Source organism: Dendrobates tinctorius, unplaced genomic scaffold, assembly GCF_039654945.1.
Source record: "Dendrobates tinctorius isolate UK_male_01 unplaced genomic scaffold, ASM3965494v1 ptg000082l, whole genome shotgun sequence".
Taxonomy (NCBI): domain Eukaryota; kingdom Metazoa; phylum Chordata; class Amphibia; order Anura; family Dendrobatidae; genus Dendrobates; species Dendrobates tinctorius.
Window position 1 is genome coordinate 24,464,073 of NW_027361750.1, and position 14,165 is coordinate 24,478,237.

A 14,165-nucleotide genomic window follows, 5' to 3' on the forward strand; every position below is an offset into this window, starting at 1 on the left:
CATGTCTCCACATCACATCCACAGTGCTGACAGTGTCACATGTCTCCACATCAGATCCACAGTGGTTGACAGTGTCACATGTCCCCACATCACATTCACAGTGGTGACAGTGTCACATGTCTCCATATCATATCTACAGCAGTGATAGAGCATCACATTTCCCCACATCACATCCACAGTGGTGACAGTGTCACACGTCTCCACATCACATCCACAGTGTCACATGTCTCCACATCACATCCACAGTGGTGATAGAGCTTCACATGTCTCCACATCACATCCACAGTGGTGACAGTGTCACATGTCTCCACATCACATCCACAGTGTCACCACATGTCTCCACATCACATCCACAGTGGTGATAGAGCTTCACATATCTCCACATCACATCCACAGTGGTGACAGTGTCACATGTCCCCACATCACATCCACAGTGGTGACAGTGTCACATGTCTCTACATCACATCCACAGTGGTGACAGTGTCACAAGTCTCTACATCACATCCACAGTGGTGACAGTGTCACATGTCTCCACATCACATCCACAGTGTCACCAAATGTCTCTACATCACATCCACAGTGGTGAAAGAGCATGACATGTCTCCACATCACATCTACAGTGGTGATAGAGCTTCACATGTCTCCACATCACATCCACAGTGGTGCTAGAGCTTCACATGTCTCCATATCACATCCACAGTGGTGACAGTGTCACATGTCCCCACATCACATCTACAGAGGTGACAGAGCGTCACATGTCTCCACATCATATCCACAGTGGTGACAGAGTCACGTCTCCACATCACATCTACAGAGGTGACAGAGCGTCACATGTCTCCACATCACATCCACAGTGGTGACAGAGCTTCACATGTCTCCACATCACATCCACAGTTTTGACAGAGCTTCACATGTCTCCACATCACATCCACAGTGGTGACAGAGCTACATATGTCTCCACATCACATCCATAGTGGTGACAGTGTCACATGTCTCCACATCACATTCACAGTGGTGATAGAGCTTCACATGTCTCCACATCATATCCACAGTGGTGACAGTATCACATGTCTCCACATCACATCCACAGTGGTAATAGAGCATCACATGTGTTCACATCATATCCACAGTGGTGACAGAGCTTCAAATGTCCCCACATCACATCCACCGTGGTGATACAGCTTCACATGTCCCCACATGACATCCACAGTGGTGATAGAGCTTCACATGTCCTCACATCAAATCCACAGTGGTAATAGAGCTTCATATGTCCCCACATCACATTCACAGTGGTGATAGAGCTTCACATGTCCCCACATCACATCAGCAGTGGTGATAGAGCTTCACATGTCCTCACATCACATCCACAGTGGTAATAGAGCTTCACGTCTCCACATCACATCCACAGTGGTAATAGAGCATCACATGTCTTCACATCATATCCACAGTGGTGATAGAGCTTTACATGTCCCCACATCACATCCACAGTGGTGACAGAGCTTCACATGTCCACAACAACATCCACAGTGCTGACAGAGCTTCACGTGTCTCCACATCACATCTACAGAGGTGATAGAACTTCACGTCTCCACATCACATCCACAGTGGTGTTAGAGCTTCACATGTCTCCACATCACATCCACAATGGTGAAAGAGCATGACATGTCTCCACATCACATCCACAGTGGTGATAGAGCGTCACATGTCTCCACATCACATCCACAGTGGTGAAAGAACATGACATGTCTCCACATCACATCCACAATGGTGAAAGAGAATGACATGTCTCCACATCACATCCACAGTGGTGTTAGAGCTTCACATGTCTCCACATCACATCCACAATGGTGAGAGAGCATGACATGTCTCCACATCACATCTACAGTGGTGATAGAGCTTCACATGTCTCCACATCACATCCACAGTGGTGCTAGAGCTTCACATGTCTCCATATCACATCCACAGTGGTGACAGTGTCACATGTCCCCACATCACATCTACAGAGGTGACAGAGCGTCACATGTCTCCACATCATATCCACAGTGGTGACAGAGTCACGTCTCCACATCACATCTACAGAGGTGACAGAGCGTCACATGTCTCCACATCACATCCACAGTGGTGACAGAGCTTCACATGTCTCCACATCACATCCACAGTTTTGACAGAGCTTCACATGTCTCCACATCACATCCACAGTGGTGACAGAGCTACATATGTCTCCACATCACATCCATAGTGGTGACAGTGTCACATGTCTCCACATCACATTCACAGTGGTGATAGAGCTTCACATGTCTCCACATCATATCCACAGTGGTGACAGTATCACATGTCTCCACATCACATCCACAGTGGTAATAGAGCATCACATGTGTTCACATCATATCCACAGTGGTGACAGAGCTTCACATGTCCCCACATCACATCCACCGTGGTGATACAGCTTCACATGTCCCCACATGACATCCACAGTGGTGATAGAGCTTCACATGTCCTCACATCAAATCCACAGTGGTAATAGAGCTTCATATGTCCCCACATCACATTCACAGTGGTGATAGAGCTTCACATGTCCCCACATCACATCAGCAGTGGTGATAGAGCTTCACATGTCCTCACATCACATCCACAGTGGTAATAGAGCTTCACGTCTCCACATCACATCCACAGTGGTAATAGAGCATCACATGTCTTCACATCATATCCACAGTGGTGATAGAGCTTTACATGTCCCCACATCACATCCACAGTGGTGACAGAGCTTCACATGTCCACAACAACATCCACAGTGCTGACAGAGCTTCACGTGTCTCCACATCACATCTACAGAGGTGATAGAACTTCACGTCTCCACATCACATCCACAGTGGTGTTAGAGCTTCACATGTCTCCACATCACATCCACAATGGTGAAAGAGCATGACATGTCTCCACATCACATCCACAGTGGTGATAGAGCGTCACATGTCTCCACATCACATCCACAGTGGTGAAAGAACATGACATGTCTCCACATCACATCCACAATGGTGAAAGAGAATGACATGTCTCCACATCACATCCACAGTGGTGTTAGAGCTTCACATGTCTCCACATCACATCCACAATGGTGAGAGAGCATGACATGTCTCCACATCACATCCACAGTGGTGATAGAGCTTCACATGTCCCCACATCACATCGACAGTGGTGAAAGAGCATGACATGTCTCCACATCACATCCACAGTGGTGATAGAGCTTCACATGGCTCCACATCACATCCACAGTGGTAATAGAGCTTCACATGTCTCCACATCACATCCACAATGGTGAAAGAGCATGACATGTCTCCACATCACATCCACAGTGGTGATAGAGCGTCACATGTCTCCACATCACATCCACAGTGGTGAAAGAACATGACATGTCTCCACATCACATCCACAATGGTGAAAGAGAATGACATGTCTCCACATCACATCCACAGTGGTGTTAGAGCTTCACATGTCTCCACATCACATCCACAATGGTGAGAGAGCATGACATGTCTCCACATCACATCCACAGTGGTGATAGAGCTTCACATGTCCCCACATCACATCGACAGTGGTGAAAGAGCATGACATGTCTCCACATCACATCCACAGTGGTGATAGAGCTTCACATGGCTCCACATCACATCCACAGTGGTAATAGAGCATCACATGTCTTCACATCATATCCACAGTGGTGATAGAGCTTTATATGTCCTCACATCACATCCACAATGGTGACAGAGTGTTAGGGCTGGCGGAACGCACCAACTAATAAAGATGGTCATAAGGTGTGTTTGCAGCCCGGGGTCCACCGTGCAGGGGTGGTAACCTGCTGCTCAGTAATGGTGGATGCTATATGGCGGTATACTATAAATACACAAGCGGGTTATCGTCACCCGGTGTGTACGGGGGCAGACTCTGTTGCTTCACAGAGCCGCACTACCGCTGAACATAAACGCCAGAGCCTGTTTGTGCTCACAGAGCTCGGCTAAAAGAGCGCACAGTGTACGGCCACAGAACGCTACCCCAAGGACACGGGGTTAGAGTCCCTCTAGGCCCAATGAGCACGCGGCATCACTGCCACAAGCGCCGCTAAAGACACTGGCAGAGGAGTGTGGAACACGTGCACTGAGGCGTGCTGGATCACTGGTGAGGACCAATGTCTGACTCAAACCCTGACCTACCTACACCTAAGCCTGGGCACTAGCAGGCTAGGCTGCACAACACATGCGTACCAAGGGTAGGGGTTTCATAATGAGTCAGTCACCAGATACATTCATACGTGCATACATCTCTCACACCTTATAGTCTGTAAATACAGTCTATCCTAGCGCATGGGCGAGCTGCCATGCAAACCTTTTATAGCTACGGGCGTCCGGGACCTTCCTGGCTTCTCGGATGGGCCAATCCAAACACGAGCAGGACCTGATCTTGTGACCCTCGATCTCAAACGGGAGATCAGTCCATGGGCATGCTCAGTGGCCCGACATGAGGACTTAGTCCCTGGAGAATCTCGCTGCTTATCAGCATGCATTGTCATAGCTGTGCCAGAGGTGGCAGCAGCAAGCACACCCACGGAGTTGGCCTGGGCAGAGCGCCGGGACCAACGAATCTGCTGAGCAGGCTCCACTGTGGCCGAAGAATGGGAGACCGCTGGGTGCAAGGCTCTGGATTCCTGCTGTGCAGTGGCAGGAACCCGACGCCTAACATTACCCCCCTCTCCTAGGGCCCCCTCCCCTCTGAGTCTCGCTACGCTCAAACGCCACTGGTTTTTGTGACGTTATAGCGATATCACTATGTCTGATACTTACCTCCGACCGCTCCCCCGCTGGTTATTGCTGATCGCGCGAGAACGTCCTGGACCGTTTCTCGTCGTCAGCTTCCTGCTGTGCTTCTTGTGGCGCCGACGAGCGACGTGTGGACGTGGGCGGGAGGACGTCAGGATCGCCTCGTCTGACAGGTAAGTAGCGACCCCCGACTGCTGCTATGTCGCTGGTGAGATCTGCCTGTGTTGCAACTCACTAGCGACCACTTAGCGATGCACCCGCGATCCTGACCGCGTCATATCGCTGGTGCATCGCTAAGTGTGACAGTACTTTAACACAGAGCTTCACATGTCTCCATATCACAGCCACAGTGGTGATAGAGAATCACATGTCTCCACATCACATCCACAGTGGTGATAGTGTCACATGTCTCCACATCACATCCACAGGGTGATATAGCTTCACATGTCTCCACATCACATCCACAGTGGTGATAGAGCGTCACATGTCTCCACATCACATCCACAGTGGTGATAGAGAATCACATGTCTTCACATCCCATCCACAGCGGTGATAGTGTCACATGTCTCCACATCACATCCACAGTGGTGATAGAGAATCACATGTCTTCACATCCCATCCACAGCGGTGATAGAGCTTCACAAATCCCCACACCACATCCATAGGGCTGGAGCAAGAGACAGAAGGGATATGGTTTGCCGAAGACTGTGGGTGTTTACAACCAGTCTCTGCCAGACAGGAAAACTCTAGTCGGGGAGTGAGCGGCTCTTCCGGAATCATGATAACACAGGCCCCACTCTCATACATAAGAAAAAAGGACACAGGACACCGAGTTCTAAAATTGGCATAAAATGGCTGTGGCGTATATTTTGAGTTACTCAACAACCAATTTTATTTCATCATAACCATTAAAACCATTAAATATCTCCATCACTGAATAAAATTATTACTCTCATGACCCAATCCTCCCTAAAACAGGGAGATTATCTCACAAATAAACGACATGACAATACAGTGAAATACTTTTAACAGGGCGGGAGGGAGGGATCTTGAAATCTTCTTGAGGTAAACTGAGGTAACTGTCTCACACAGCTGATTATATAACAAGTTCTTCCTGCTCATACTCTGTCAGCCAATCAAAACAGGTTCAACAAAAGAGCGGGAAGCCAAATCTGCCTGACTTCAGGGAACCTGCTCATGAAATATCACAGCTTACTGAAACATTAACTCTTTGTAAACCAGAGCTTAACAAACCAACTGAACACCATCAAATTAATAGTTATGGGAGCCGCGTTATCATGCGACCCCCCCCCCCTTGTATTCAGTATGGGGAGGGCGTACAGGAGACAGCTGCTCACATGACTAAGTGTGATACCTAGGACACCAAGCAGAATGCTGAGAGGGAGTATATCACAAATTGTCAGCATTCTGCATCCTAGGCACACGCACAAATTATAGAGAAAGCCCAGACAACCCCTTTAACTTTAGCCCTTTTAGAGATCATTTCAGCTTCAACTTGCTTAACTGTTCACAATAATTTTGACCAGGGGTGCCCAAACTTTTACATGCAACTGTAAAATACTGAACAAATACTGAATATTTGAGTGTGGCCTAAGACTGACACCCCCAATAATAACAGCGCTCATTCAGTGAAAACCACTAGATCTCAGGATACATGTGACATTTTGCATTTTGTCTGCAATTGCTGGCATGGTAAATTGTGGAAAGTCACGAACCATGCTGGGATCTAACAACCTGGAACTTCAGACCCAACTTCTACTGTAAAAGTAAATATTTTTTGGACAACATATCCATCGATATGATCCTACAAAAAACGTATTCTCTCAAGCAGTGATTTGCAAACTCCATGCAAAAAGTTAGTGACCCCATGTGCTAAACTACACTGACATTTAGCATTTAAACTACAAAAATGGAAAAGGATCTGGAGCCCAAAGACTTTCTGAAACTCACTTTACTGCTGACTCGCATGCAGCTGTTCATTCTGTCTGTATCTCGTCATTACAGTTTTTTATATGTGAATTTATGCTTCCTTTCTTTAAAATAATCTGTGTCTGATTACTGTACACATCCGCAGCACTCGTTCTTGGATCCCGGCTCTTATTAAGACCCTCTTCTTCTCTATAGACTCCTATTCAGAGCATTGTAGCTACAAAACATAGCTGGCTCTTTTTGACAGATAGCTTGATGTGGGTGCATCTGGTTGCTATTCGCACTCTTTACGTAGCGTACATTTTCTCCTTTTTATTCTCTCTGAAGCAATGTAAGATTTTTCATTTTTCAAGTGGGAGTTCTACATAATGACATGTTATTTTGATCTGACCAACTGTTCATGTTTTTTTTTTCAAACTTCTAAATAAGAAAAAGTAGAAAAAAATGGCTGAATATTCAATCACTGACTGTCATGTTTTTGCAGATGCTTATACAAAGTTTTTTGTTTTTAAATGTATCTCAAAAACTTACGGTATATGCTCCAGAACAACGTTTTGAATATGCAACAGAAGAAGCTCTATCCAGAAATATCCTGAGACAATCAATGCTCTAGAACTGAAAAATATATTACTGGCTTTTATTGTGAAACTTAGAGGGGCGTCCAACTTTGGGAACTATATATATATATATATATATATATATATATATATATCCTGCACAAAAAAATAAGGGGAACACATTACAGGCTGATCCAACATTTAGTGTTCCCTTTATTCTTTTGAGCAGTATATATATATATATATATATATATATATATATATATATATATATACACAGTATATATGTATATACACACACCACTATACTGTATATGTTTATAGATATCAATAAATGTGTGCAGTGGTGAAAATATGTATTTCATACACTGCCAATTGTGAGATACAGAATCTAAAGATGAAATCCTGAAAATCACATTGTATGATTTTTACATAAGTAATTTGCATGAAATAAGTATTTGATACAATAGAAAAACTTAATATACGGAAACCTTTGTCTGCAGTTACAGAGGTCAGACGTTTCCTGTAGTTCTTGACCCAAGTTTGCACACACTGCAGCAGGGATTTTGGCTCCCTCCTCCATACAGATCTTCTCCAGATCTTTCAGGTTTTGGGGCTGTCGCTGGGCAACATCAAGTTTCAGCTTTTTATCTTAAATGTATATTTAATATACTGCTTTAAATTTTCTATATCTCTGTCTATAAGATTCTGCAATTTTTACACTTGTCATTAATCCTAATATTAGGCTGACTTCTTGCTCAGTACAGCCACTTCTTTGTGAATGGAGCAGGGGTCGACCACGTGCACTGTCTCACCATTTATTCCTAATGGGACCGCCATAGAGAGCTGAAAGATGTGCTAGGCCGGTCTTCGGCTCTACTATAACAAATAATTGAGCAGTGGTGCACATGATATTTCAACACTCCATTCACTTGGGGCTTTTCTTAGGAGCTTGATTCTCGTGACTGCTGGTGGTCCCAGCATTCAGACCCCAGTGTTCAAGAAGTTATTCCCTATCACATGGATAGGAGGTAACTTCCAAACTAGAGGAGATTGAATCTTTTGAAATTCAAATTGCCACGATTCTCAATACCGCAAAGCCTCTCACCACCCAGGAAAGAGACGTGTAATATTCTGAGGTCTCCTCTGTATCCGACACCTTTTTAGAACTTTAACACAGCCAGCTACATAAGTAAATGGCGGTAACCAGCCTATTCAATAACACTGCACAGACAAACTTTTCATGCTCTTTAAAATAAAAATTAAAAAAGTCCAAAAATTATCCATTTTAGTCTATTGTTATCAGGCATACCTTTCTATGATTACCTATAAATCAATGAGAGCTACCGTAATTAAATTACCTGTATGGGGACCAACTCAGAATTCGCCTGCCTTGGTCTACACCAACATTTTTTTCTCTTTCCTGGCAAAAGCTGTAACCAAGAATGCTTCATCGGTTGCAGGTACATACACAGAGAGGAAGGTGCAATAACAGCCAAAATTATTGTTGTGGAGTGTATGGATGCTAAAATTAACAAATAAAACGTATACAAAAATTAAAATGTGTACTTTTTTTAAGGGAATCTATCAGCAGGTTTTTGCTACGTAATCTGAGAGCACTAAAATGTAGGGGAGGGGGTAGAAACCCTGATTCTAGCAATGTGACACTTACTAGACTGCTTGCTGCAGGTTTTATAAAATCAATGCATCAGCAGGATTATCAGCAGGAGATAGTCACTAGATGACAAATTGTTCGAATTAGCCAAAACCTGTTATTTTCATGAAGTTTTAACTTGAAGTCAATTTGCAACGGATTGATTAGCTCATCTCTTCGTTGTTTACCAGGCAAAGCTCTTTATTCTTAGGAGCGGCTGCTCTAAGTAATACAATTCACTGCATCTTTCACCCATAGTGAATGGAACTTGGCTGTAATACCAGACACAGTCCTATGGGAATGTCCACGTTACGTTTTTCAGCACTTTTTTGCCACGAAAAGTCCAGCATTTTACTGTCCCAGCAGTGAGAGACTTCTGAAATCTCACACAAATGCTGCTTTTTTTTTCCCCAGCAGATGTGAAGCAGTTTCATATCTGCAGAATGTCAATTCATTCAGTGTTTTTCACATTTTCGAATGAATGCGCAAAAACGCATCAAAGATGCAAACCTGGGATTGGGAGCAATGGACCCCAACCAATTTAATATTGACAAATTTTCATAAGGAATAAAGTCCTGGGTCATAACATTCAAACTTTTCTTGTCAAATTCAAAATTAATGACAGTTCATAATGGGTTGCTGCTAGTGATGAGTGAAGGTGCTCGGATAAGGTGTTATCAGAGCATGCTCCATTGCTAACCCGAAAAATATGTTCGAGTCCCCGTTGCTGCATGTCTCGCGGCTGTTCGACAGCCACATCACATGCAGGTATTACCTGTTTGTTAGGTTATAACACCTTATCCGAGCACATTCACTCATCACCAGTTACTGCTACTCCATAGTAATGTGAATTGAGAACTAGATAGAATATTGAGTAAATTATGTAAAATATAAAAATGTGTCTTTTGAAGTAAGGTGGTGAGACATCTGATAATTACAGCTTAAAAGTAGCTCCCTTACTGAGATCAGAAGTGGAAAGCATCCGCTTGGTCCTGCACATTGCTGCCTTCCATCACACAGACGGTGTGCTCCCTGCCGGGAGGGTTAAGGACTTGCTATTTAAGTAAGTGAATATCTCTAATAATTTATTTTACAAAATTTAACACAGATTTACAGATACAATCCATCATATCTCCCGCTGCCAGATCACCTTCAGATCAGAGTAGGATAGCCTATATTAACACACAAGGATCTCATTGATCCTTTGGATCTTAATGAAAGACAGCAAGCAAAATAAGTCAAGTCAATCTTTTTTCATTTATTTTTTAATATAACGCTTCAACCAATGGTTCAAATTTCACTCGAAACTCCCAACCTTACTCATACCAGTTAAAATACTATGAATATTTTTAGACTTGGACCCCTTTGTAAAATTTTTGTTGGTTCTGTAATTTTTTAACAGTAAAAGGGTACCGTCACATTTAGCGACGCACCAGCGATCCAGACAACGATATGACCTAATAGGGATCGCTGGTGCGTCGCTACGTGGTTGATGGTGAGATGTCAAACAGTCAGATCCCACCAGCGACGCAGCAACGATAAAGAACGATACGACAGTCGCTGGGACCCTGTCTCTCAGACCTGTAGTATTGAGGTCGTTCGTCGTTGTCCCTGTCAAACACAGCGATGCGCGCTGGCCAGCGGGACACCAGCGATCAAAAAATGGCCCAGGACTTTCGAGCACGATCAGTGACATCGCAGCAGGGGCCCAATCGCCGCTATGTGTCACACATAGCGAGATCGAAGGCGAGATCGCTGTTGCGTCACAAAATCGGTGGCGCAACAGCGATCTCGCTATGTGAGACGGGGGCTTAAGGCTTCACCCAAACGTCACATATGAGAAAAAGGACTAATTATTTTGACCAGAGTTTGATCAGTGAGGTCCAAGTGTCATCAGCTTTTCTGAGGAAAAAAAAGGTTTCTCCACCTCCCCCTTTCCGACAGTCTGTGAAAATCATCCGGCACTCGGTTGTCATAGACTTGCATTCCTGATTCTGATTCGACCCTCGGAGGAGTTTTAAGATTTGGAGGAGGATTGGGATAGCTTCTACTCTAAATCTTCCTAAAATAAAACTCCATGTGTTTTTGGGCATTTTTGTAGAAGTTTTTTGTTTCCTATAGGGGTTTTGAAGCATTTTGGAAGAGGTTTTTTCCTAAAGAAATGTTTGCAGCCTTCCAAGTGACATGCTTTGTCTTTATTCTCAAAAGGCACTTTTCAATATTTGAAGTGGAAAAAAATGCTCAAAAGTGGCCTTACAATAAAAAATTAGTAAAGAATCTTGTGTGCACATATCTGACGAGAACATGCACACTGAGGGCCCGATACATCAAGACCAGTGTTTTTAATCTGTTGAGGGGGAGTTTTGGAGTTAGACACTCCTAATTCATGAAAAGGACTTCTGTGTGCCATGCCAGAAATCTCACTCCAGCGAATAACTGGCATAAAAAAGGTCACAGCTGCTCAGGAATTAGAAAAGCTGTGGCATTAAATCCATAGCACGCACCATCTCAGCTCCGCCATTTCCAGAGCTTGGAGAAACTAGCGTCAATGCACCAAAAATCGCAAAATTTTGGGGCAACTCCGAGTTATAGGAAGCGATTGATTGCAGTTATTTATTCCTAAGCGTGTGCAACCAAATATTAAGATGAAGGTGCAAACAATTTTGTGCAACCTAGTTTTGGGGTTTTGTATGAAATTTAGTCGAATGTACCTTTTTTTTCTCAGATTTTTTGTGTTGGTTCAATACACAAACAAAATAAACATATCCATAACAAAATATGTATAATTGCAGTAATTTTCTGGGAAAAATATTTCATTTCTGAAACAATTTCAAGGGTGCCAACACTTTTGGCCATGACTGTATATCAACCCCTCTTACCGTGTAGCCTTGAGACTAGAATGATCCTCCTGTGGATTACTGCTGGGTTATCTAGGCTCGCCGATTTAGTTGACGGATCGACACTAGGGAGTATGTCTTTTTGGTTCTACTAGAGTCTCAAGTCCAACTGAATTTAAAATGTTATTTATCTGCTACTCTAAACACAAAGATAGATCTATTTGAGGAAGTGTGGGCCCCATGGGATTATTACTGGGCAAAACATAAAGCATTAACTCCTTTAGTCCCTCCTTTTCTACTCATCCTATTTGTGTCCTTGTCTTTTGTCTTTTTTTTTAATTCTGGTGTTATAGTATATGTGGAATTTCAATATAACCCTTGTTGGTGGCACTCATGAAGATTACCATATTTTTCGAACTATAAGACGCACCGGACCATAAGACGCACCCCAAATTTTCAGAAGTAAAATAGGGAAAAAAAATAATGTGTCAAATGGTGGACCGTCTTACAGTCCGAATTCAGCTTACCGGGGGGGAAGGGGGGATCGGCACAGGTGGAGGAGCGGTCACAGGGGTTGTTCGGTGGTCCAGGCTGGTGCAGTAGCCTCCGAGAAATCCCATCCCAGGCTGGTGCGGCGGTGGTGCTCTGTGGTGCGGAGGGCTCCGCCGGCATTTTGCGGCAGATTCGGCAGTGGTGCTCTGTGGTACGGCGGGGCTGTGCTGGCATTTTGTGAAAGCCCGGAGGCCCCTGCAGATCCATTGCTGCAATGCGGTGGCCTCCGGGAAAATGGCCGCAGAGGGCGGCGCATGCTCACATTGAGATCTCGTTGACAAGATCTCAATCTGCTGTGATGCGGTGGCATCCGGAAAAATGGCCGCTGTGGGGTGGAGCATGCTCAGATTCAGATCTCGCCAACGAGATCTCATACCGAGATCTCAATCTGAGCATGCACCACAGAGCACCACCACCGCACCACCCTGGGAAGGGAGGCTACATCGCCCTGCAGTGTCGGACTGGGACTGCCGCCACAGTATTTGCAAGTATTTTCCGACTATAAGACGCACCCCCATTTTCCCTCAAAATTTTTGAGGAAAAAATTGTGTCTTATAGTCCGAAAAATACGGTATTCTTCATTTACAATATCATACTTGAAATCTTTGTTATTACCTTATTATTTGTGTTTGCAATATGCTAATTTATTTTCTTATTGTTCAAATCTGTGAAAAACTCTTAAAAATTACAGTTTAAGAAAAAAAAAACTTTTGTTTGAAACATAGCAGGCTGAACTCACACACCTATGCTCTGATTCATTCATCCATGCTTCTTCGGAAAGCATGAATCTAATGACAGGTTCCCTTTGAGGGGGCCCGGCTTTATTTGCTGGGTACCCCTGACTGGGCAGCAACTTGTTAATTGTTATCTCTGCCGCCTTCCTTTTTTCTGGTGGATGCAGGGAACGGGTTAATAAGGGGTGGTTCCACCTGATGGGGTTTTTCGTTGGTTATTGGCCAGGAGATGGTTACTCTGTGATTGCTCCTCCCCTATGAGGGGATATAAATTGGTATTTTCCCAGGATCCCTCCCTCTTTGACCTGAGGATCGAGAGCGGAACGGCCCATGAGGAGGAAGCAAGGATGGCAGATATGGACGTTGCAATCCGTGAGAGGGTTAACAGGGAGGGCGCGGATTGGTTAAGAGCTCTTATACAGGAGCTTGGAGGGGGACAGGGGGCAGCGGAGAGTTCGGTGGGTGATAAAGGTGAAAGGGGTGAACGAAGGTCTGGGCAAAGCCCCCCGCCTTCGGGAGCAGTGGAGCCCTGCTTCTCCTCAGCGTGGTCGGATGCGCGGTGTGGCTCGTGTGAGCCGCGCGGCTGCATCAGTGAGGGGAGGGAGGGTCGTGGGGCTGTAAAAAAAGGCGGGAAGGTGTCCAAGAGGGGTGGCGCTGAGGCAAGGGCCCTGTCAGGGAAGCGGCGGCTGGGAGCAGATAAGAGGAGAGCTGCGGACTTTCCTAGGGGGGACAAGAAATTAACTAGTTCACACACAGCATTGCCTGGGGTCGGAGGAGCTGACATAATGGGGGGAGGGCACAGCTCCATATCCTCAGCCAGTGAACAAGCAGGAACGAATAGGGATAAAGAGCAGCAATGTTCCATTCAGCAACAGGGGGAGGTCAAACAGTGGGGGAAGAGGTAATAAATAGCAGACAAATATTGAGTAGCCAGCAAGGGGTTACAGGGCTGCCCATGATAGACACAGGGCTATTTCAGTCAGGTGTGTGGCAACTGCCGCAAAACGCGCAGATGAGTTTGCTGCCACCTATGCCCCTTGCGTCACAGGTATTTAATATCCCGCCTGCGATAGGGT

General features: G+C 44.9%; 1 protein-coding gene across 1 annotated transcript in view; it reads right to left on the minus strand.

The window, feature by feature from the left end:
* Positions 1 to 14,165, minus strand: part of XKR4 (XK related 4) — a 386,904-nt gene that overhangs the window by 242,010 nt on the left and 130,729 nt on the right. The gene's annotated exons all lie outside the window — the stretch shown is intronic.